The sequence below is a fragment of the Musca autumnalis genome, unplaced genomic scaffold (genome assembly GCF_047663935.1).
Source record: "Musca autumnalis isolate F117 unplaced genomic scaffold, ASM4766393v1 scaffold_2, whole genome shotgun sequence".
Classification (NCBI taxonomy): domain Eukaryota; kingdom Metazoa; phylum Arthropoda; class Insecta; order Diptera; family Muscidae; genus Musca; species Musca autumnalis.
Genome location: NW_027411755.1, coordinates 6,114,369 through 6,131,676, shown reverse-complemented (window position 1 = coordinate 6,131,676; position 17,308 = coordinate 6,114,369). Strand labels below are relative to the sequence as shown.

At 37.3% G+C, this 17,308-nt stretch overlaps 1 protein-coding gene across 4 annotated transcripts in view; it reads left to right on the top strand.

Annotated features, from left to right (window-relative positions):
• Eaat1 (Excitatory amino acid transporter 1) overlaps window positions 1–17,308 on the top strand; it is a 72,799-nt gene that overhangs the window by 40,586 nt on the left and 14,905 nt on the right. The window lies entirely within an intron of this gene.

Genomic DNA, 17,308 nt, shown 5'->3' with positions numbered 1-17,308 from the left:
TTTTTTATTGCGCGTTATTTTTGTTGCTGTCAAATCCATGTTTGGCGCTATTTAAATCACTAAATATGGTTAAATAATTTTAGTCATTCAATGTGAAAAAATATGTAGATATCAACACGTGGAATTTAACACGTGCGTATACATCGTTCTCGGTGTATTATTCACCTATTGGTGAATCAAAAATCAATTAAGACCATTTAGTACAAATAAGGCAACAATTATGTACAATTAAGATGATAATAATAAGCAGGAAGAACTGAGTAAGGCTCTATTCGTTCACCCAAATCCAAACTGTCCCAAATTTAGTATTTTTCTTACCCGTAAGTAAGAATTTGCAAAACTAACTCCATCTTACACCCCCAACAGCAATATTAATTCTAAATTTCATTATTCCAGCTCTGTTCGTTCTCCAAATCCAAATTTGGTACTTTTTGTACCCATAAGTACGAGTTTTCAAAACAACTTCCATTTTACACTCCAAATGTAGCCTACGAAGAACGAATTTCCAAATTATCTCAATACCATACTCTAACATCAATGTTAATTCGAAATTTCAGGGCTACAGCTCTATCCGTTCACCCTAAATCCAAATTGTACCCAATTCAGTATCACTCAGTACTTTTCGAAACGATAAGTACGTATTTTCAAAACATCTTCCATTCTACTATCCAACAGTAGCCAATCTTATACTCCAGCAGCAATTTTTATTCCAAATTTCAGAAATTCAGCTCTATCCGATGAGTACGAATTTCCAAATTATCTCCATCCCATACTACAACATCAATCCTAATTCAAAATTTCAGGATTCCAGCTCCATCCGTTCAACCTAAATCCAAATTGTACCAAATTTAGTACCATATAGTACTTTTCGTACCCATAAGTACGAATTTTCAAAACTACTTCCATTTTACTCTCCAACAGTAGCCTTAGTTCAAAATTTCAGGATTCCAGCTCTATCCGTTCGCCCAAATCATAATTGTACCAAATTCAGTACTGTTCGTACACATGTGTACACTTTTCCTAAACCACCTCCTTATGTCAACCGTACCTTTTAACCTTGATTCTCACACCAAATTTTAACCTTTAACCATTATCCGTTCACAAAATACGAATTGGTACCAAAGTTAGTACACTTTATTACTTTTCGTACACTTATAGTTCTTTCTAAAAACCCTTTAGCACATCTTTCCTACACTCCATCAGTGACCGTCATTCCAAATTTCAAAGTTCTTGCTCTACCGGTTCGCCAAATACAAACGGTACCATATTTAGTACCTTTTAGTACTTTTCGTATGCTTCCGAGACGTCCTTTCTTGCTCTCTGTTTTGCCTTCAGGGTTACATTCTGTGGCATATCTACTTTTTTTACACAAACGTACTATTCATGTACCAAAAATACGATGAATGGGTGAAAACATGTGTAATGATTAATTCTGAGGAAAAACATCATTACAGATAAGAAAGACAATAAATAAATGCAAAATATAATTATTTTGTTTATAAATTCAAATCAAAAGTACTTTTTCTTACCGTTCATCCTTGCCACTATATTTTCCCACCCTGACAACATGAAAGCAAAACAGAGAGCAAGAAATGACATGGTCTCGGAGACGAAAGTCCAGTGTGTGAAAGAGCTCTAACACAAATTTGAACTTTTTAAGGTGTTCAGATCACGACCTAAAACCGTCAGTTAGAGAAAAAGTAAAGGAAAGCTGTGTGTTTATTAGAGTTAAGCTGTGGTTAGTAAATTAAAGTCGGTTACGAATAGTTAATGTCCGAATTCGTGCAATTTTTTCGGAGCTATTTCCTTCACGCTCTCTCCAAAAATCTCCCTCTTGCACACCAACATAAAATAAATAATTTCGAGAAAAACTCATTTAAAGTTTTTTTTTCTTTTTTACATACCTATTTCATTTCAAAATACAATCAACCTTCTCTAAAAATCTTTTTTTTTTTTTTTTGTTTGGAAATTTTCACTTGAGGGGTAACCTTTTAAAATATAGTATAAGCCCGAAATAATGACCTAAAGGCTTTAAAAACTCCGCCGGCACGAACTAAGACCACTGATGTGCACGGAAACTTAAGTATAGTGTATTCGTCTTGGCGGAACGTTGCGCACTGTAAAGTTTCTTCCAAATATACATCAAGTTGCAAAAATGACCATATGGGACATATATAGGGTACCTCCCCCACAAAAGCTCAAAATTTTCGCAATGGTAATCCTTGAGATCCCGCTTACAACGATATAATTTTTTCGTGGCTAATTCATACATCTCTCCTGACATATTGGGGTAAAAACTCTAACAAAAACCCTCGCAGTGACCGACTAAAATTGCCTGTGGACACGATAACTACTTACAAACTTAAATCAAGTTCGAAGATGGACTATATCGAACTATTTTCAGTACATCCTTTACAATTTGTTATACCCTCCTATACGGGAAAAATGTGCCTCATCAAATAATGGTTTTAGACTCCAAGTATATTTGGACGAAATCCGTTTAGACAATTTAGAATCGATTTAGCAGTGTCCGGCTGGCTGGAACGCACGATAACCCTCGAATGGATGAACCGATTTGATCCAAAATTTGAGCTTTGTAATATTTTGTCCAAGCTTAGTTTAACTTCGAAAATCAGCCATATCGGTCCATTACTTCAAGTACGTCCCCAACAAAATTTAACAAGTAAGAAAGGCGTTAAGTTCGGCCGGGCCGAACTTGTTATACCCTCCACCACAAGTTGTATTGAAGCAAAATGGAATAATTAGTTTCCTTTCGTGTATGAAGAAGACTTAATACTAAATTTCAGCAATTTCGGTAAAACAATGTGAGACACCGTTCTATGGGGGCTATTTCAAAAGGTCGATTTATACCGACAAATTTCTGACGGAAAGTTTTTAGACTCAAAGAAGACTAAATACCAAATTGCCTATATTTCGGTAAGATAATGTGACTAAAACTTACAAAATACCGAAAATCAAGAAGTACGCGTCTATGGGGATATAGGAAGACGTGGACCTATACTGATAATATTCTTCTGGAATATTTCATAACTCTTGGAAGACTAAATAACGAATTTCAGCCATTTCGGTGGGATATTGACGTCACAATCTTGAGTATTACGAAAATCGGGAGGTACCGTTCTAAGGGGGCTATATCGAAACGTGGACCTATACCGACGAATTTTAGTGGGAAATGGGGCAATATGAAAGCGTGGACCTGTACAGACAAATTTCTGGCAAACAGTTTTATATCACATTGAAGACTAAATACCAAATTTCAGCCATTTTGGTGGAAAATTGAAGCCACAGCCTTCAAAATACGGAAAATCGGGAGGTACCTTTCCATGGGAGTACCCCCAACGAAGTCTAAATACCAAATTTCAGCCATTTCGGTGGAATATTGAGGCCACAACGTTCAAAATACCGAAAATCGGGAGGTACCGTTCTATGGGGACTATATGAAGGCATGGACCGATACCGACAAAGTTCTGGGGGGAAGTTTTATACCACCAACGTAGACTATGTACCAAATTTCAGTCATTTCGGTGTGATAATGAAGCTAAAACCTTCAAAATAACGAAAATCGAGAGTTACCGCTCTATGGGGGCTATATGAAGGCGTGGACCGATACCGATATGGTCCACACTTTGCACACCATGGTATTTCCTCCATACATAGATCTGATTCGAATATGGACTATATTGTCCACTCCTTCGGGTACCTCCCACAAAAAATTTCGGAAAAGTGCGGTTAAGGACTTCTTCGCGAATCATATTGATTGTTTTTGCAACACCTTGCATTTGCTGCCCTTATGGTGATAGTAGAAGTTTTTTTTAGGGGAAAGTCCATACTTCTTGAGAAAATTGTCCGAAAGTTATAAAAACCCCCCAGCGGTCACTATGTGTAGCGGCTGGCGCACAAGACATCGTTTCAAACTTTGCATATCGTAATATCTCTGCGAATCTTACATAAAGTTCGAAGATGGTGCTTATCAGTCCAATCGTACCGGTGGTACATCCCCCACAAAAGTTCAAAAAATTTCGCTGAAATGGTACGCGCGATGTATCTTAAACAGAGCAACCGATTTGGTCCAAACTTTGGATCTCGTAATATTTTACCCAAACTTAGTTTAACTTCCGTTCAATTATTTCAGGTACCTCCTCTATATCCAAATTTGTGAAACATCCTAAATACATAATCTTTGGGGAAAATGGTGAAATATAGACAGGCTGTCGGCAAAGCCGACAGATACTTTTTTACTTCCTTCGAGTAACTTATCCACAAAAGTTCACTTCTCGGGTGTATAAAATTTAAAGGGGTTAGTCGTTGTGGTCATGACTGCAAAATTATATATTTTTCGCTATGATCTCAAAAGGAACAAGGGAGACTTCGCTTATATGAATGAGTGCCTACTATCTATCGCCAAGTCCAAACGACGTGTTTTTAAAGACCACTTGTACCCAGCAAAAATTCGGATCCATAACTACTTATATTACTTTTTACTAAGTTATGAGTACGGTGGTACAGAGTATGTGTGTCCGACTACAAATCAGAGGTTTGTGTGTTCAACGATCACCGCTGTCCGGGTACATTTTGTTAAAAAAGACAAAGAACAGTTGGTGGTGCACATGTAAGCTTTTAAGCAACCCTTAATGTTCGTGTGCGTGCCCTAGTGTGTAGTGTGTTCGGTTACAAATCAGAGGTTTACAAGATCAAATCCAGCAGGGGGCGAAATAAAAAATATAAAGTATGTTGAAATTGAAAACAAATTCCACCTCAAATGTTCTAAAAATAGAAAATATTTTTTTTTGCTTATAACTTATTTTTCAACATCCAGTGGCCATAGAATAACTAGTTATTCTAGTGGTCATAGATTAACCAGTAATTTAGTGCGAAATGCCCTTGTTAAAATAATGGGTTAGTAAGGGGATTTGTAAGTAGTTACGGCTGCCAAAAATCTTTTATAAACCCCATTATTTTGGGAGGATATTTTTGCTGGGTAGAGAGTTTTACATAGCTGCAATACTCAGGAAAGGTCGGCAACATTACACTGAGGGTTACTTTGTCACCGTTGGAAAATTGTGATACTCCCTGGGCTGGGCATTGGATCTAAACTTCGTTAGTTTCATAATATAACAAGTGAGCAAAGGCTATAGTCGAGACGGGGCCTACCATGTGATACCGTACACCACTACCCCTCTGCATAAACTTTTCACTGGTAAACATTTCTTTTAGGGAATATAATCCGACTACCACCAAACATAATATTCCCTTTTTCTCTCTGGGACCCCCATAAGCAACCAAAATTTCGTGACCATCCGAACAAAATTGCGACGTGTAACGCAATTGCAGAAAAATGAAAGAATTGGATGCATTACCCACTATTGTGGTATTTCCATTGTTTGGCCACCTTCGCCAACTACTTTACTCCAATGTAAAGGTAATATTTTATTCTTCCATTAACAGGCTTTACCATTGGAATACCCTACTAGAAGCCGATGTATTCACAAAGAATAAAACTTTGAATTTGTCTCCACATATGTTTTTCCCCATTCCGACCCATAAATATTATTCGACTACCAAAATAAATAGGCTTTTTCTTCTGTGAGGCCACCATCAACCCCCTAAAATTTCGTGACTATCCGATCAAAATTCTAACCTCAAGCGTGATTACAAAAGTGGAAAAATTGGATATATTACTGACTTTTGCGATATCTCGGTTGTTTGCCCACTTACGACAACATACTTTGCATCAATATAAAGTAGATCTTTTCTTCTTCCATTGACGGCCTTTCCTATTGGAATACTCCTACCAGAAGCGGAGATATTCACATAAGAAAAAATCGTTGACTTTTCTCCACATAAGCTTTTTGCTTATTCCGACTCCTGAATATTATCCGACCATCACTAAACTTAATAAGCTTCTTCGTCTGTGGGACCCACATCAACCCCCAACAAATTCGTGACGATCCGATCAAAATTGCGACATGTAGAGTGATTGCAAGAAAATCGGAAAATGGGAAGTATTACCGACTATTGCGATATCTCTTTTGTTTGACCACCTACGACAACCTACTTTACATCGTTGTAAAGGTGATATATTCTACTTTCCGTGCCATGTTTTGCTTTTGATATACCTCTTAAACAAACAGATATATTGACTTTGAAATACAACGTTGACCTTTTCTCCAAATAGGTTTTTGCCCATTCCGACCCTTAATATTATCCGACCATCATCAAACTCAGTAGGCTTTTTCCTCTGTGGGTCGCCCATTAACCCCCAAAATTTCGTGACGATCCGATCAAAATTGCGACCTGTAGCGTGATTACAAAAAAATCGGAAAATGGGATGCATTACCGACGACTGCTATACCTCCGTTATTTGGCCACTTACGCCAACCCACTATGCATCATTGTAAAGACGGGATTTTCTACCCCAAGACCCCAATCCAAATCTGTGATATTCGTTATTATGATTAAAATCGCAAAATTGAAAAGTTGGGTTGTATTTGCGACTATTGTGATATCTTCGTTGTTTGATCACCTACGACAACCTACATTACGTCGTTAGAAAGATGATGTTTTATACTTTCATTAGCAGATTTTGCTTTTGATATACCCATTGTAAATGCCCAGATATTCGCTTTTGAAAAAAAAATATTATCCGACCATCACCAAAATCAATAGGCTTCTTCCCCCTCCGGGACCTCATCAACACCCAAAATTTGGTGACTATCCGACCAAAATTGCGACCTGTAGCGTAATTACAAGATTTAGATGGACAGGCGGACAGACGGACGGACACACATAGCCAGATCGACTCAGCTCGTCGAGACATTCATTTTGGTATATATATGTATGGGTCTACGAACATTATTTTGATAAGTTACAAACTTTTTGGCCAAAACCAACTTATAATACCCTCCCCACATAGCGGTGTAGGGTATAAAAATGAGTGAATTTCTGGCCATTTTCAGGTCGATTGCCTTCTAACTGTTTGTTTAGATTGCAACAGCTCGTGTCTTATGGCCGCAACACTGCCTATGCCCAATGCAGCTCCCGTATATTCATGTAGAGATCAATGAAATATTCGAAAAGTTATATTCGTTCATTGTTCATAAATTAGAATATCCTTCAAAAATGATAAAATTATTCAATACAAAATATTTTCTATTGGCATTTTTTCAATTAATTGACACATTGCAGTGTAATGCAATATTTTTAATAAAAACAAAAAAAAAAAAACATAGCCCTGCTTCGCACAACAGAATTTGAATAAATTTTGCTCTACACACTATTTAGGTCATTATTATATTTATATTTCAAAGCGCGGAGCAAATTTTTCTGTGCTAGAAGATGACGTTACTGCGGCGGCACACTGATAACTTTCACAAAACGGACAGGGCAATAACAATACTCGTGGTGACAAGGGGGACAAGGGATATAATCTACATAAACTAGTGTGAGGTGGTTATTTTGTGCTCTCGGCTTTTGTGAATGAATTTGCGCGGCATCGATTTACACAAATAAATTAAACGGAATGGTGTAATTTATTTGCATGCAAAAATGTTTTAGTTTTTCTATAGAAATGGAGAATAATTACCACCCCCACCTTAGGCAGTCCCTCCTTGAAATAGACGTTTTGTTTTAAAATGACACAAGTGTTAATAGAACTGTTGTTTTTTGTCAAAAAAAGGTCTCAAGTTCGTGGCTATGAACACACACACATTTCAATTAATAAACAATTAAAACCGATATCTTTTTTAAACAATTAACTCAAATAGTTTAAATGTGTAGTTATTTCTATTAGCACATCTGTTAGTTTGAAATTGAAACATATTTGAGTATTGATGCTACTGTTTTGTGGATTGGAAGGTGGCATCTTTGTTATTTTATTTAAATGGCAAACAATTAACACTGGCTTGTCATGCCTAAGTGGGTCTAAAAATATTCACTGCCAAATATAACAAAAGTTCCCCAGACTTGAGACAACATAATTTGTGTTAATTTGTGGTGGCATGACATGGGCGGGACAAGTGCAAGGGGGCCGCTCCCTAAGCCTCCCATAACAAAATATACTTTGTGATTGTTTTAAGTATCTTTCGGGCTACACAAATACTCGTATTATAAATTTGCATTCCTCATCCCCACCTTCTTTATTTGCTTAATTGATTATTTGTGCAAACCTTAAATATGCCAATCAATAAAGAATAATAATAAAAACAAAACAAAAAGCAACCACTAATGATGCTTATCAGAATTGTTTTTGGTTTCTTGTTCTAGAAATTCAAATCTCCAGACTTGTTTTTCATGGTGCTGATGGTGGCTAGTTATTTCGTGTTTGCGGACAGACAAATGGATTTTTTATCGCCTTCTACTTAAGAATAGACAACTCGACTTGTGTTTGCCCCATATTTAATATTTTTTGTTTTAATTTATAACAAGTGAGGGAGCCTCATGTGACGTCTGATCTCCGATAAGCTTAGCATAACATTGATTTTTGTTTTGTTTTCATTATCATTTTTGATTTTTGAAAATTGAAAATTACAACCTTGCTATGGTTTATGACTTTAAAGATCTAGACAAGTTCATCTTTGCTAATAAAACGGAATTGGGAGAATTAGAATGGTAATAAAATTTATTACCGTTAAATTTCTCTATAACCTTAGCTGTTGGAGACAAAATAGCAATACGTTTTAGAGAAACTCTGTTATAAAGAGACAAGTTTTTAGCCTATATTGTGTGTTATATTTACATTCATGATAGAGAAGTTCGTCTTATTTGGGGTTTAAAAAACTTCCATTATTTACTTTGATTTAAAGAAAAAAAATTAAGCTCTACCAGAATTAAAAAAAGTTTTTAGACTGGTTCTAACAAATTCTTATCTACCCACACATTAACATACATATTTATTTACATAATATGTATGAATGTAATTCAAGGGCAAGCTTCAATAAGAACTTGTTTGAAGTTCACTATCATGTCAATTGTTCTAAACAAAACAACAAACAAGATGAATATTAGGTTGTTTCGCTTTAACAAAGTAAACTGGACTGCACAATATAAAAATAATATATACGGTGACCAACTGTACTCTATTATAGAATTTTTTTAATTATCTTCTGATGTCTATAGAAGACCTCCGAAGTTCACTATCATGTCAATTGTTCTAAACAAAAAAACAAACAAGATGAATATTAGGTTGTTCCGCTTTAACAAAGTAAACTGGACAGCACAATATAAAAATAATATATACGGTGACCAACTGTACTCTATTATAGATTTTTTAATTATCTTCTGATGTCTATAGAAGACCTCCGAAGGTCTTCAGTTACCTTAAGAAGATCTCCAAAGGTTTCTGTTGTCTTTAGAAGACCTTAAAAGGTCTTTTGATGGCTTCAGAAGACCTCCAAGGGTCTTCTGTTGTCTTAAGAAGACCTCAAAAGGTATTTTGTTTGCTTTAGAGGGTCTCCAAATGTCTTTTGTTGTCTTCAGAAGACATGAAAAGATCTTCTGTTGTGTTTAGAAGACCTCTAGAGGTTTTATGACATCTTTAGAAGACCTCCAGAGGTTTTCTGATGCCTTAGGTAGACCTCCAAAGGTCTAATGTTGTCTATAGAACACTTCCAAATGTCGTCTGTTGTCCTTAGAAGACCGCGAAAGGTCTTCTGTTGTCTTCAGAAGACCTCAAAAGGTCTTCTGTTGGCTTTAGAAAATCTCCAAAGGTCTTCTGTCTTAAGAAGACCTTCAAGGGTCTTCTGTTGTCTTAAGAAGACCTCTAAAGGTCTTCAGTTTCCGTTAGAAGACCTCCAAAGGTCTTCTGTTGTCTAGAAGACATCCAATGGTCTTATGTTACCTCTAGAAGACTTCCAAGTTTTCTGTTGTCTTTAGAAGACCCTTAAAAGTCTTCTGTTGTCTCTAGAAGACCTCCAAATATCTTCTGTTATCTTTAGAAGACCTCGAAAAGTCGTCTGTTGGCTTTAGAAGACCTCCAAGGTTATTTTGTTGTCTTATGAAGACCTTCAATAGTCTTTTGTAATCTTCTGTTGTCGTTAGAAGATCCCAGAGAGTCTGCTGTTGGCTATAGAAGACCTCCAGAGGTCTTCGGTTGCCCTAATAAGACCTCCGAAGGTCTTCTGTTGTCTTAAGGAGATCCCTAAAAGCCTTCTGTTTTCGTTAGAAGATCCCAGAAAGTCTGCTGTTGAGTTTAGAAGACCTCCAAAGTTCTTCTGTTGTCTTTAGAAGACCTCAAAAGGTCTTCTGTTGGCTTTAGAAGATCTCCAAAGGTCTTATGTTGTCTTAAGAAAACCTCAAAAGGTCTTTTGTTTGCTTTAGAGGATCTCCAAATGTCTTTTGTTGTCTTCAGAAGACATTAAAAGGTCTTCTGTTGTCTTTAGAAGACCTCCAGAGATGCCTTAGGTAGGCCTCCAAAGGTCTAATGTTGTTTATAGACGACTTCCAAATGTCTTCTGTTGTCTTTGGAAGACCCTTAAAAGTCTTCTGTTAGCTTTAGAAGACCTCCAATGGTATTCTGCTGTCTTTAGAAGACTTGAAAAGGTCTTATGTTGCCTATAGAAGACTTCCAAAAGTTTTCTGTTGTCTTTAGAAGACCTCTAGATGTTTTTATGTTGTCTTTAGAAGACTTCCAAAGGTCTAATGTTGTCTTTAGAAGACCTCCAAAGGTCTTCTGTTGGCGTAAGAAGACCTCCAAAAGTCTTCAATTGGCTTTAGAAGACCTCCAAGGGTCTTCTGTTGTCTTAAGAAGACTTCCAAAAGTTTTCTGTTATCTTTAGAAGAAGGTCTTATGTTGTCTTTAGAAGACCTCCTCTTTCCCCCAAAAGGTCTTCTGTTTTCTTAAGAAGACTCCAAGAGATCTTCTTTTGTCTATAAACGACCTCCAAGGTCTTCTGCTGTATATAGAAAACCCCCGAAAGTCTTCGGTTGTGTTAAGATGACCTCCAAAGGTTTTCTTTTGTTTTTAGAAGACCTGCAAAAGTCTTCAGTTGCCTTTAGAAGACCTACAAAAGTTCTCTATGTTCTTTAGAAGACCTCTGAAGGTCTTCTGTTGTCTATAAAAGACTTCCAAAAGTCTTCGGCTTTCTTTAGAAGACCTCCAAAGGCTTTTGGTTGTCTTTAAAAGACATGCAAAGGTCTTATGTTGTCTTAGGAAGACCTCCTACAGGTCCTATGTTGTCTTAAGAAGACCTGCAAAAGTCTTCTGTTGTCTTTAGAAGATCCCAGAAAGTCTGCTGTTGGCTTTAGAAGACCTTCAAACGTCTTCTGTTGTCCTAAGAAGACCTCCAAAGGTCTTCAGTTATATTTAGAAGACCTCCAAAGGTCTTCTGTTGTCTTTAGAAGACCTCCAAAGGTCTTCTCACTCTCATATCAATGAGTGCACGCCGATTCATATTAGCTGAATAACACTGTGCAACATTTTTAAGGTGATCTTGTGCAAACAATTCGAACTGAGGATTTTTTGAAAGTAGAGATCCAAACCACATGAAACCCTAGTTGGGTTTTGTTGTGTCAGATCCAGCTCGGATTTTATGGCCCCATCTAAACATGGTTAAATATTGAGTTTTTAAAGAAATTCTGGGCTATATCTCTGAAATTAATGCGAATCTTCTTCTGACCTCTGAAGCAAATTTGTAGATAAGGACAGGAACAAAATATTTAAAGAAATAATGAACTCGAAAAACTACATTTATTGCCCCAAAATTTAAAATATATGCAAAAAATCCACAATTTTTATATATTTTGCACCGTATCTCCAAAACCGTTAATTTTTTCTGAATATTTTCTTTCGGAAAAATATTCTCTGGAATGCAATACAGAACTCTTCAGAACATGTCATTGTTGTAAAATGCCTCTATGCCGTTGTTTTCAGTACATTTTTCAACGAAGATTTAATAAAAGTGTCAATAATGCAGTGAAATCCGAAATACGAAAATAAACTGTTGGTGTGAACTGTGTTTGAAATACGTGTTGTAAAAGATATGATGCAAAATACCGCTGAAACAACATGAAGTGAGCATTTTAGAGTTTTAGAATGTTGTAAAGAATTGTTGAGACCTTTATTTGGAAGATTTTTGCAAAAGGTTGCTTGGTGCAATTCCCAATAGTTTAGCTGATACTGACCAGAATTTCAGCAATTATGTACAATTTTCTATATTTTATAGATTTTGTTGGTCTACACCATTTTCACATGTAATTCGAATAATTTCATTTGAAATTCGAAACATTTCACTTGTAATTTGAGAATTCCAATTGAATTTCGAATTATTTCATTTGTAATTTGAAAATTTCAGTTGGAATTCGAATTATTTCATTTGTAATTTGAGAATTCCATTTGATATTCGAATTATTTCATTTGTAATTTGAATTTTTTCATTTGTAATTCGAATTATTTCATTTGTAATTCGAATTGTTCCATTTGTAATTTGAATTTTCTTCATTTGAAATTCCAAATGAAACAATTCGATTTACAAATAGAAAAATTCAAATTACAAATGGATAAATTCGAATTACAAATGAAATAATTCGAATATCAAATGGAATTTTCAAATTACAAATGAAATAATTCGAAATTCAATTGGAATTCTCAAATTACAAGTGAAATGTTTCGAATTTCAAATGAAATAATCAAATTACAACTGAAATTCTTCGAATTACATGTGAAAATGGTGTAGATGGATTTTTTCTTATGTGGTTTTTTTCAAAAGATATATTCAACTAGTTTAGGCCTACAATATTGCTAAAGACAGCAAGGCCAAATTCCTATTCGTTTCTGAGATAAAAGCCTGATAAATGCAAAAAAGTGTAGATTTAGCCCGGTTAAGAAGAGGCCATAAAATCGAACTGGATCTGACAGGACAAAACCCTACTTAGGTATTTGTAGTCTAAATATGTACTTTCAAAAAATGCATACTAGAAGTTGTTTGCATTTTCAGTGTTGCATAGTGTAATATGAGACCTACTTTTTATCGACGAGTCCGAACGGCGTGTTTTACGACACCGCATATAGAGAAGTTTTACATGGCTGGAATACTCAGAAAATGTAGCCTAGATTGCGCTGAGGGGAATTTTGACACCGTTTGAAATTATTATGTTTTTGTCCGGTCTAGGAATCGAACAGAGTGCAAGGCAGGCGTGCTTGCCATTGCACTACAGTGACAGCCTTGTCTCCGTTAGTTTAATTAAAAATAACTTTTTCCTCAATAGTAAAAACCTTGTCAAGTATATACTTTTAAATAAAATTAAATTGCTGTAACCTCCAAATATCATCAGTTTAACTAACCATCAATTAAACCTGAAAACTGATATGACAACGACGAAAATGCAACATTTTTTGCCCTATCACCACAAATTAGTATATTACAAAATTTAATAACAATGGTCATGTCTGTTCTCGTTTGGGTTCTCTTAAACAAACAAAAAATTGTCCACTATCATTAACACTTAAACTATGTTAAGGTCAAGTTAATCATGTTAAACTATCGAATTTCTCCAAAAAAAACAAAATTTAATTGATAATGCCGGGGGCGCACTTACCACATACCCACCATACATGACTACACAACACTTACATGCATGTGTGTATTATCATTCCGACATATCATCAGTAGCATCACAAAATACACAGACAGACACTACTCGTTCATATCTCACATTCATAGATAAGTGTTAAATACCTATCACCCCGCTGCTTGTTCTTCTTCCGTTTAGTGTCAGTGATAGTTTGTTGCACAAATTAAAGCGCCAAAACAAGTGTCCACCTTCTTCCTCTCTGTTTCACGTTCCTCTCTCATATTTTACAATGCCGCAATTAATTTGCAAGTGTTTGGGTATTTGTTTGATGGTGCGGAGGATATGTTCAATATTTACATGTTGTATTACAAGTTCCACGTTAATGAATTAAGTACACAATGGGTGTAGAATGGCGCAAACAGTGGAGGGCAAAAGTAGTCAGATTAAAAAACGAGAATTGTATCTATAGAAGATACGTTAGAGTTCTTTTCCCACATAAAGGTATAGATATACATATGTACATGCGGATTCCCAGATGAATGTCTTCATGTATAGATTTCCCCTTAATAGTACGTTTAGACTATGGTGGATTTAGCAAATCTAGTCGATTTAGTTGTCATTTTCATACAATATACATATGTCAAATAAATCGAGATAATGTACTTATACATTTTATGAGTGTATAGTCTAACGGGAGTTTAAGAGATCCTCTATCTGAATAGGGTAAAAAATATAGAATCTGTTTAGGATAGCTTCTTATGTATTATTTAGCATGAACATCCCCGAGGGGACTACGGAAATTCTAAAATATCAATTAGTCCATAATGATTAATAGTTTTAAATTTATTTTTACACCTTTTGGTCTATATTTTTCTTGGTATAAGGAATAAATATAGCACTTTTTTCTTTTATTATCACACCTTATACTTAAGTATACTTCTTGAAATTGTTTTCAAGTCAAATCTCCTATTCATCTGCAGTACTCGTATAACAGACTACAGCATTTACCTCACTCGCGAAAACTTTCTCATATTTAATGGCCTTGTTTGTTAAGCAAATGCATACTTCTTTTCGAGCAACATTTGTAACCGAAGGAATGGTTTTGTTAAGACATATTCTTTCCTCGGATGCGTTTTTGTGATGTAACAGCAGCTATTTTTCTTTTTAAAACAAAATCCAACAGATTTTACTCATCTCGACTACAAATGGTTACAACGTAATAAGGAAGGATCGCACCAGATGTGGAGGTGGGAGATTAGCCCTCCTTTTGCACCAGTCTGTTCAAAACAGACCTATCTCGCTTGAGTCTGTCCTTAATGACCCGTACACGGAATGTATGGGGGTAGCAGTCAGGTGTGCAACTGCCGAGATAGAGTTGCTGAACGTATTAATCCCGCCGAGAAATAGCTGTATCTCAGATTATAAGCCTAACATTAGCCCGCCTTTTTAAGGTCATAATCGTCTGGCCCTGGGGGACTTTAATGCGCATCATGAGATGTGGCATTCGGCCCTCGGAAACGACCAGAGAGGTATAGCGCTGGCTGAGCAGATTGATAGCTCTACTTTTTGCTCGGTCAATGAGGACGCCCCTACCAGAATTAGAGGAGCGTGTCACAGTTCGCCACACATAACCATCGTGTCACCTGGTCTGACAAATGACGTCACCTGGCAACCCGTCATTTTCCTTGGATCAGACCATCTCCCCATAATTGTCTCCATCAGCAGACCACCCGATTTCATAACCTCTGAACGCCGCACATTCGTCAATCATGGGAAAGCTGATTGGCCGTGTTTCAGAGACATCACCAATCACCGCTTCAGAGAATTGCTCAATCCTTCTGATGTTCGGGTAGCGGAAAGGACGTTCCGAGACATCATCAATGCTGCAGCCGCTCGCCCTATATCTGTTGGTCGAATACCCGAAGTAAGACCAAATTTCCCAGCAGAGGCGAATGGATTAGCAAATGAGAGTGATGAGCTTCGTCGAACCAACCCCGACGACCCCAGAGTCAGTGAGCTGACACTGGAAGTTAACAGGCTGGTCGGCGAACATAAGCGAAACAAGCGGTTAAATCATCTGAAGAGTTGCAACATTGGAGCCGGTATAAGTAAATTGTGGACAACGGTTAAGTCACTCTCGAAACCCCGGAAAGAGGGATGACAGGACCTCAGTCACGTTTGGCGACGTTACGTTGACTGACCCGAAGAGGTGTGCAAGTTACTTCAATCGACTGTTTGTCGAGCACCCCGAGAGTGACAGGGCGAAGAGAAGAGTGTTAAGTCGCATTAGATCTCTTTCTGCCGAGGATGAACCGGCACAGTTTAAAATGGATGATGTTGCGAATGCCATCAGGAACGCTGAATCATCCAAAGCGTTGGGCCCTGACGGAATTTCCATGGTAATGTTGAAACATCTGTGAGTGGAGTATCTCACAATAATTCTCAACCTGTCGCTAGCCACCCTTATTGTTCCCAAAGTCTGGAAAATGGGCAGGGTGGTCCCGCTCCTTAAGCCAGGCAACGATGCCCGCAATGGTGAATTGTACAGGCCGATTTCGCTTTTGTCACCTGTAGCGAAGACCCTTGAGGCCTTAGTCCTCCCCAGGAATAGAAATAGCTATCAAGTTGCCGATCATCAGCATGGATTCCGTAAGCAGCACAGCACGACAAGAGCGCTGCACGCCATCTCCACACATATTTGTCGAGGACTCAACCAGGAGCGGCCGTGTGATAGAACAGTGATGGTGGCGCTTGACTTATCAAAAGCCTTTGATACTGTCAAGCACTCCACGCTGTTCGAGGACATCGAGCAGACAACCCTCCGGCCAAGTCTGAAACCTTGGATAATCAACTATATATGTGGTCGCCAGTCGTATGTGGAATTCAGGAACAAGAAATCCAAGCCCCGTAGAGTGAAACAGGGAGTTCCCCAAGGAGGGGTAATATCTCCGGAACTGTTTAACCTCTACCTTTCGTGTATTCCGCCCCCTCCAGACGGCATTGAGATCGTAACATATGCGGATGATTGACGATCCTGGCGTCAGGGACCTACCCTGATGACATCTGTGAGAGACTGAACACCTATTTAGCCGATCTTACCACCTTTTTCCACGCGAGGAATATGCAGATATCCGCCACTAAATCGGCGGCCGCTCTGTTCACCACATGGACGGCGCAGTATAGAAGAGAGTTGAATATCAGGGTCGATGGTAGCAGAATTCCGACCACAAACTACCCCAAAATTCTAGGGGTCACATTCGACACCACTTTCACGTCGTCTAATTTTAAATTCAGCTTTAAGTTCATCTAGAAAAATCGTCAATTTGATTTCAGAGCAAAAATTGCTTTGTTTCTCTGGTTTTCCCTGATGTTGAAACAACTATCAGCAGAGCTTATTTTATTTAATCCCAAATAGGTTAAACAAATTCGCATTCCGCTATTCCAGATCGTTGGCTCGAACTCTCCTTAAAGGAAAGCAATATAAACATCGAACTTTGTTAAGTGTATCTATCTCTTCTGTGACAGCAACGCTTACGAGAGACCGAATTGTAGACATCCTTGCTACACAACAAGTCCTTCCTCTGATTATGCCTCTTGATAACTTGTCTACACTGCCATGTGCCTTGGTTTTATTTATGGTCTAATGAATAGGTTTCTTTTCTTCTTACTATAAAGGAGAGACATTTCTTCACAGTTTCTTCAATTCTGCTGCCCACTGTAAATTCATTCATAAATCGATTGTTTTGTGGGCAGGGGCGACATGCTTTGCATGGCTAAGCTT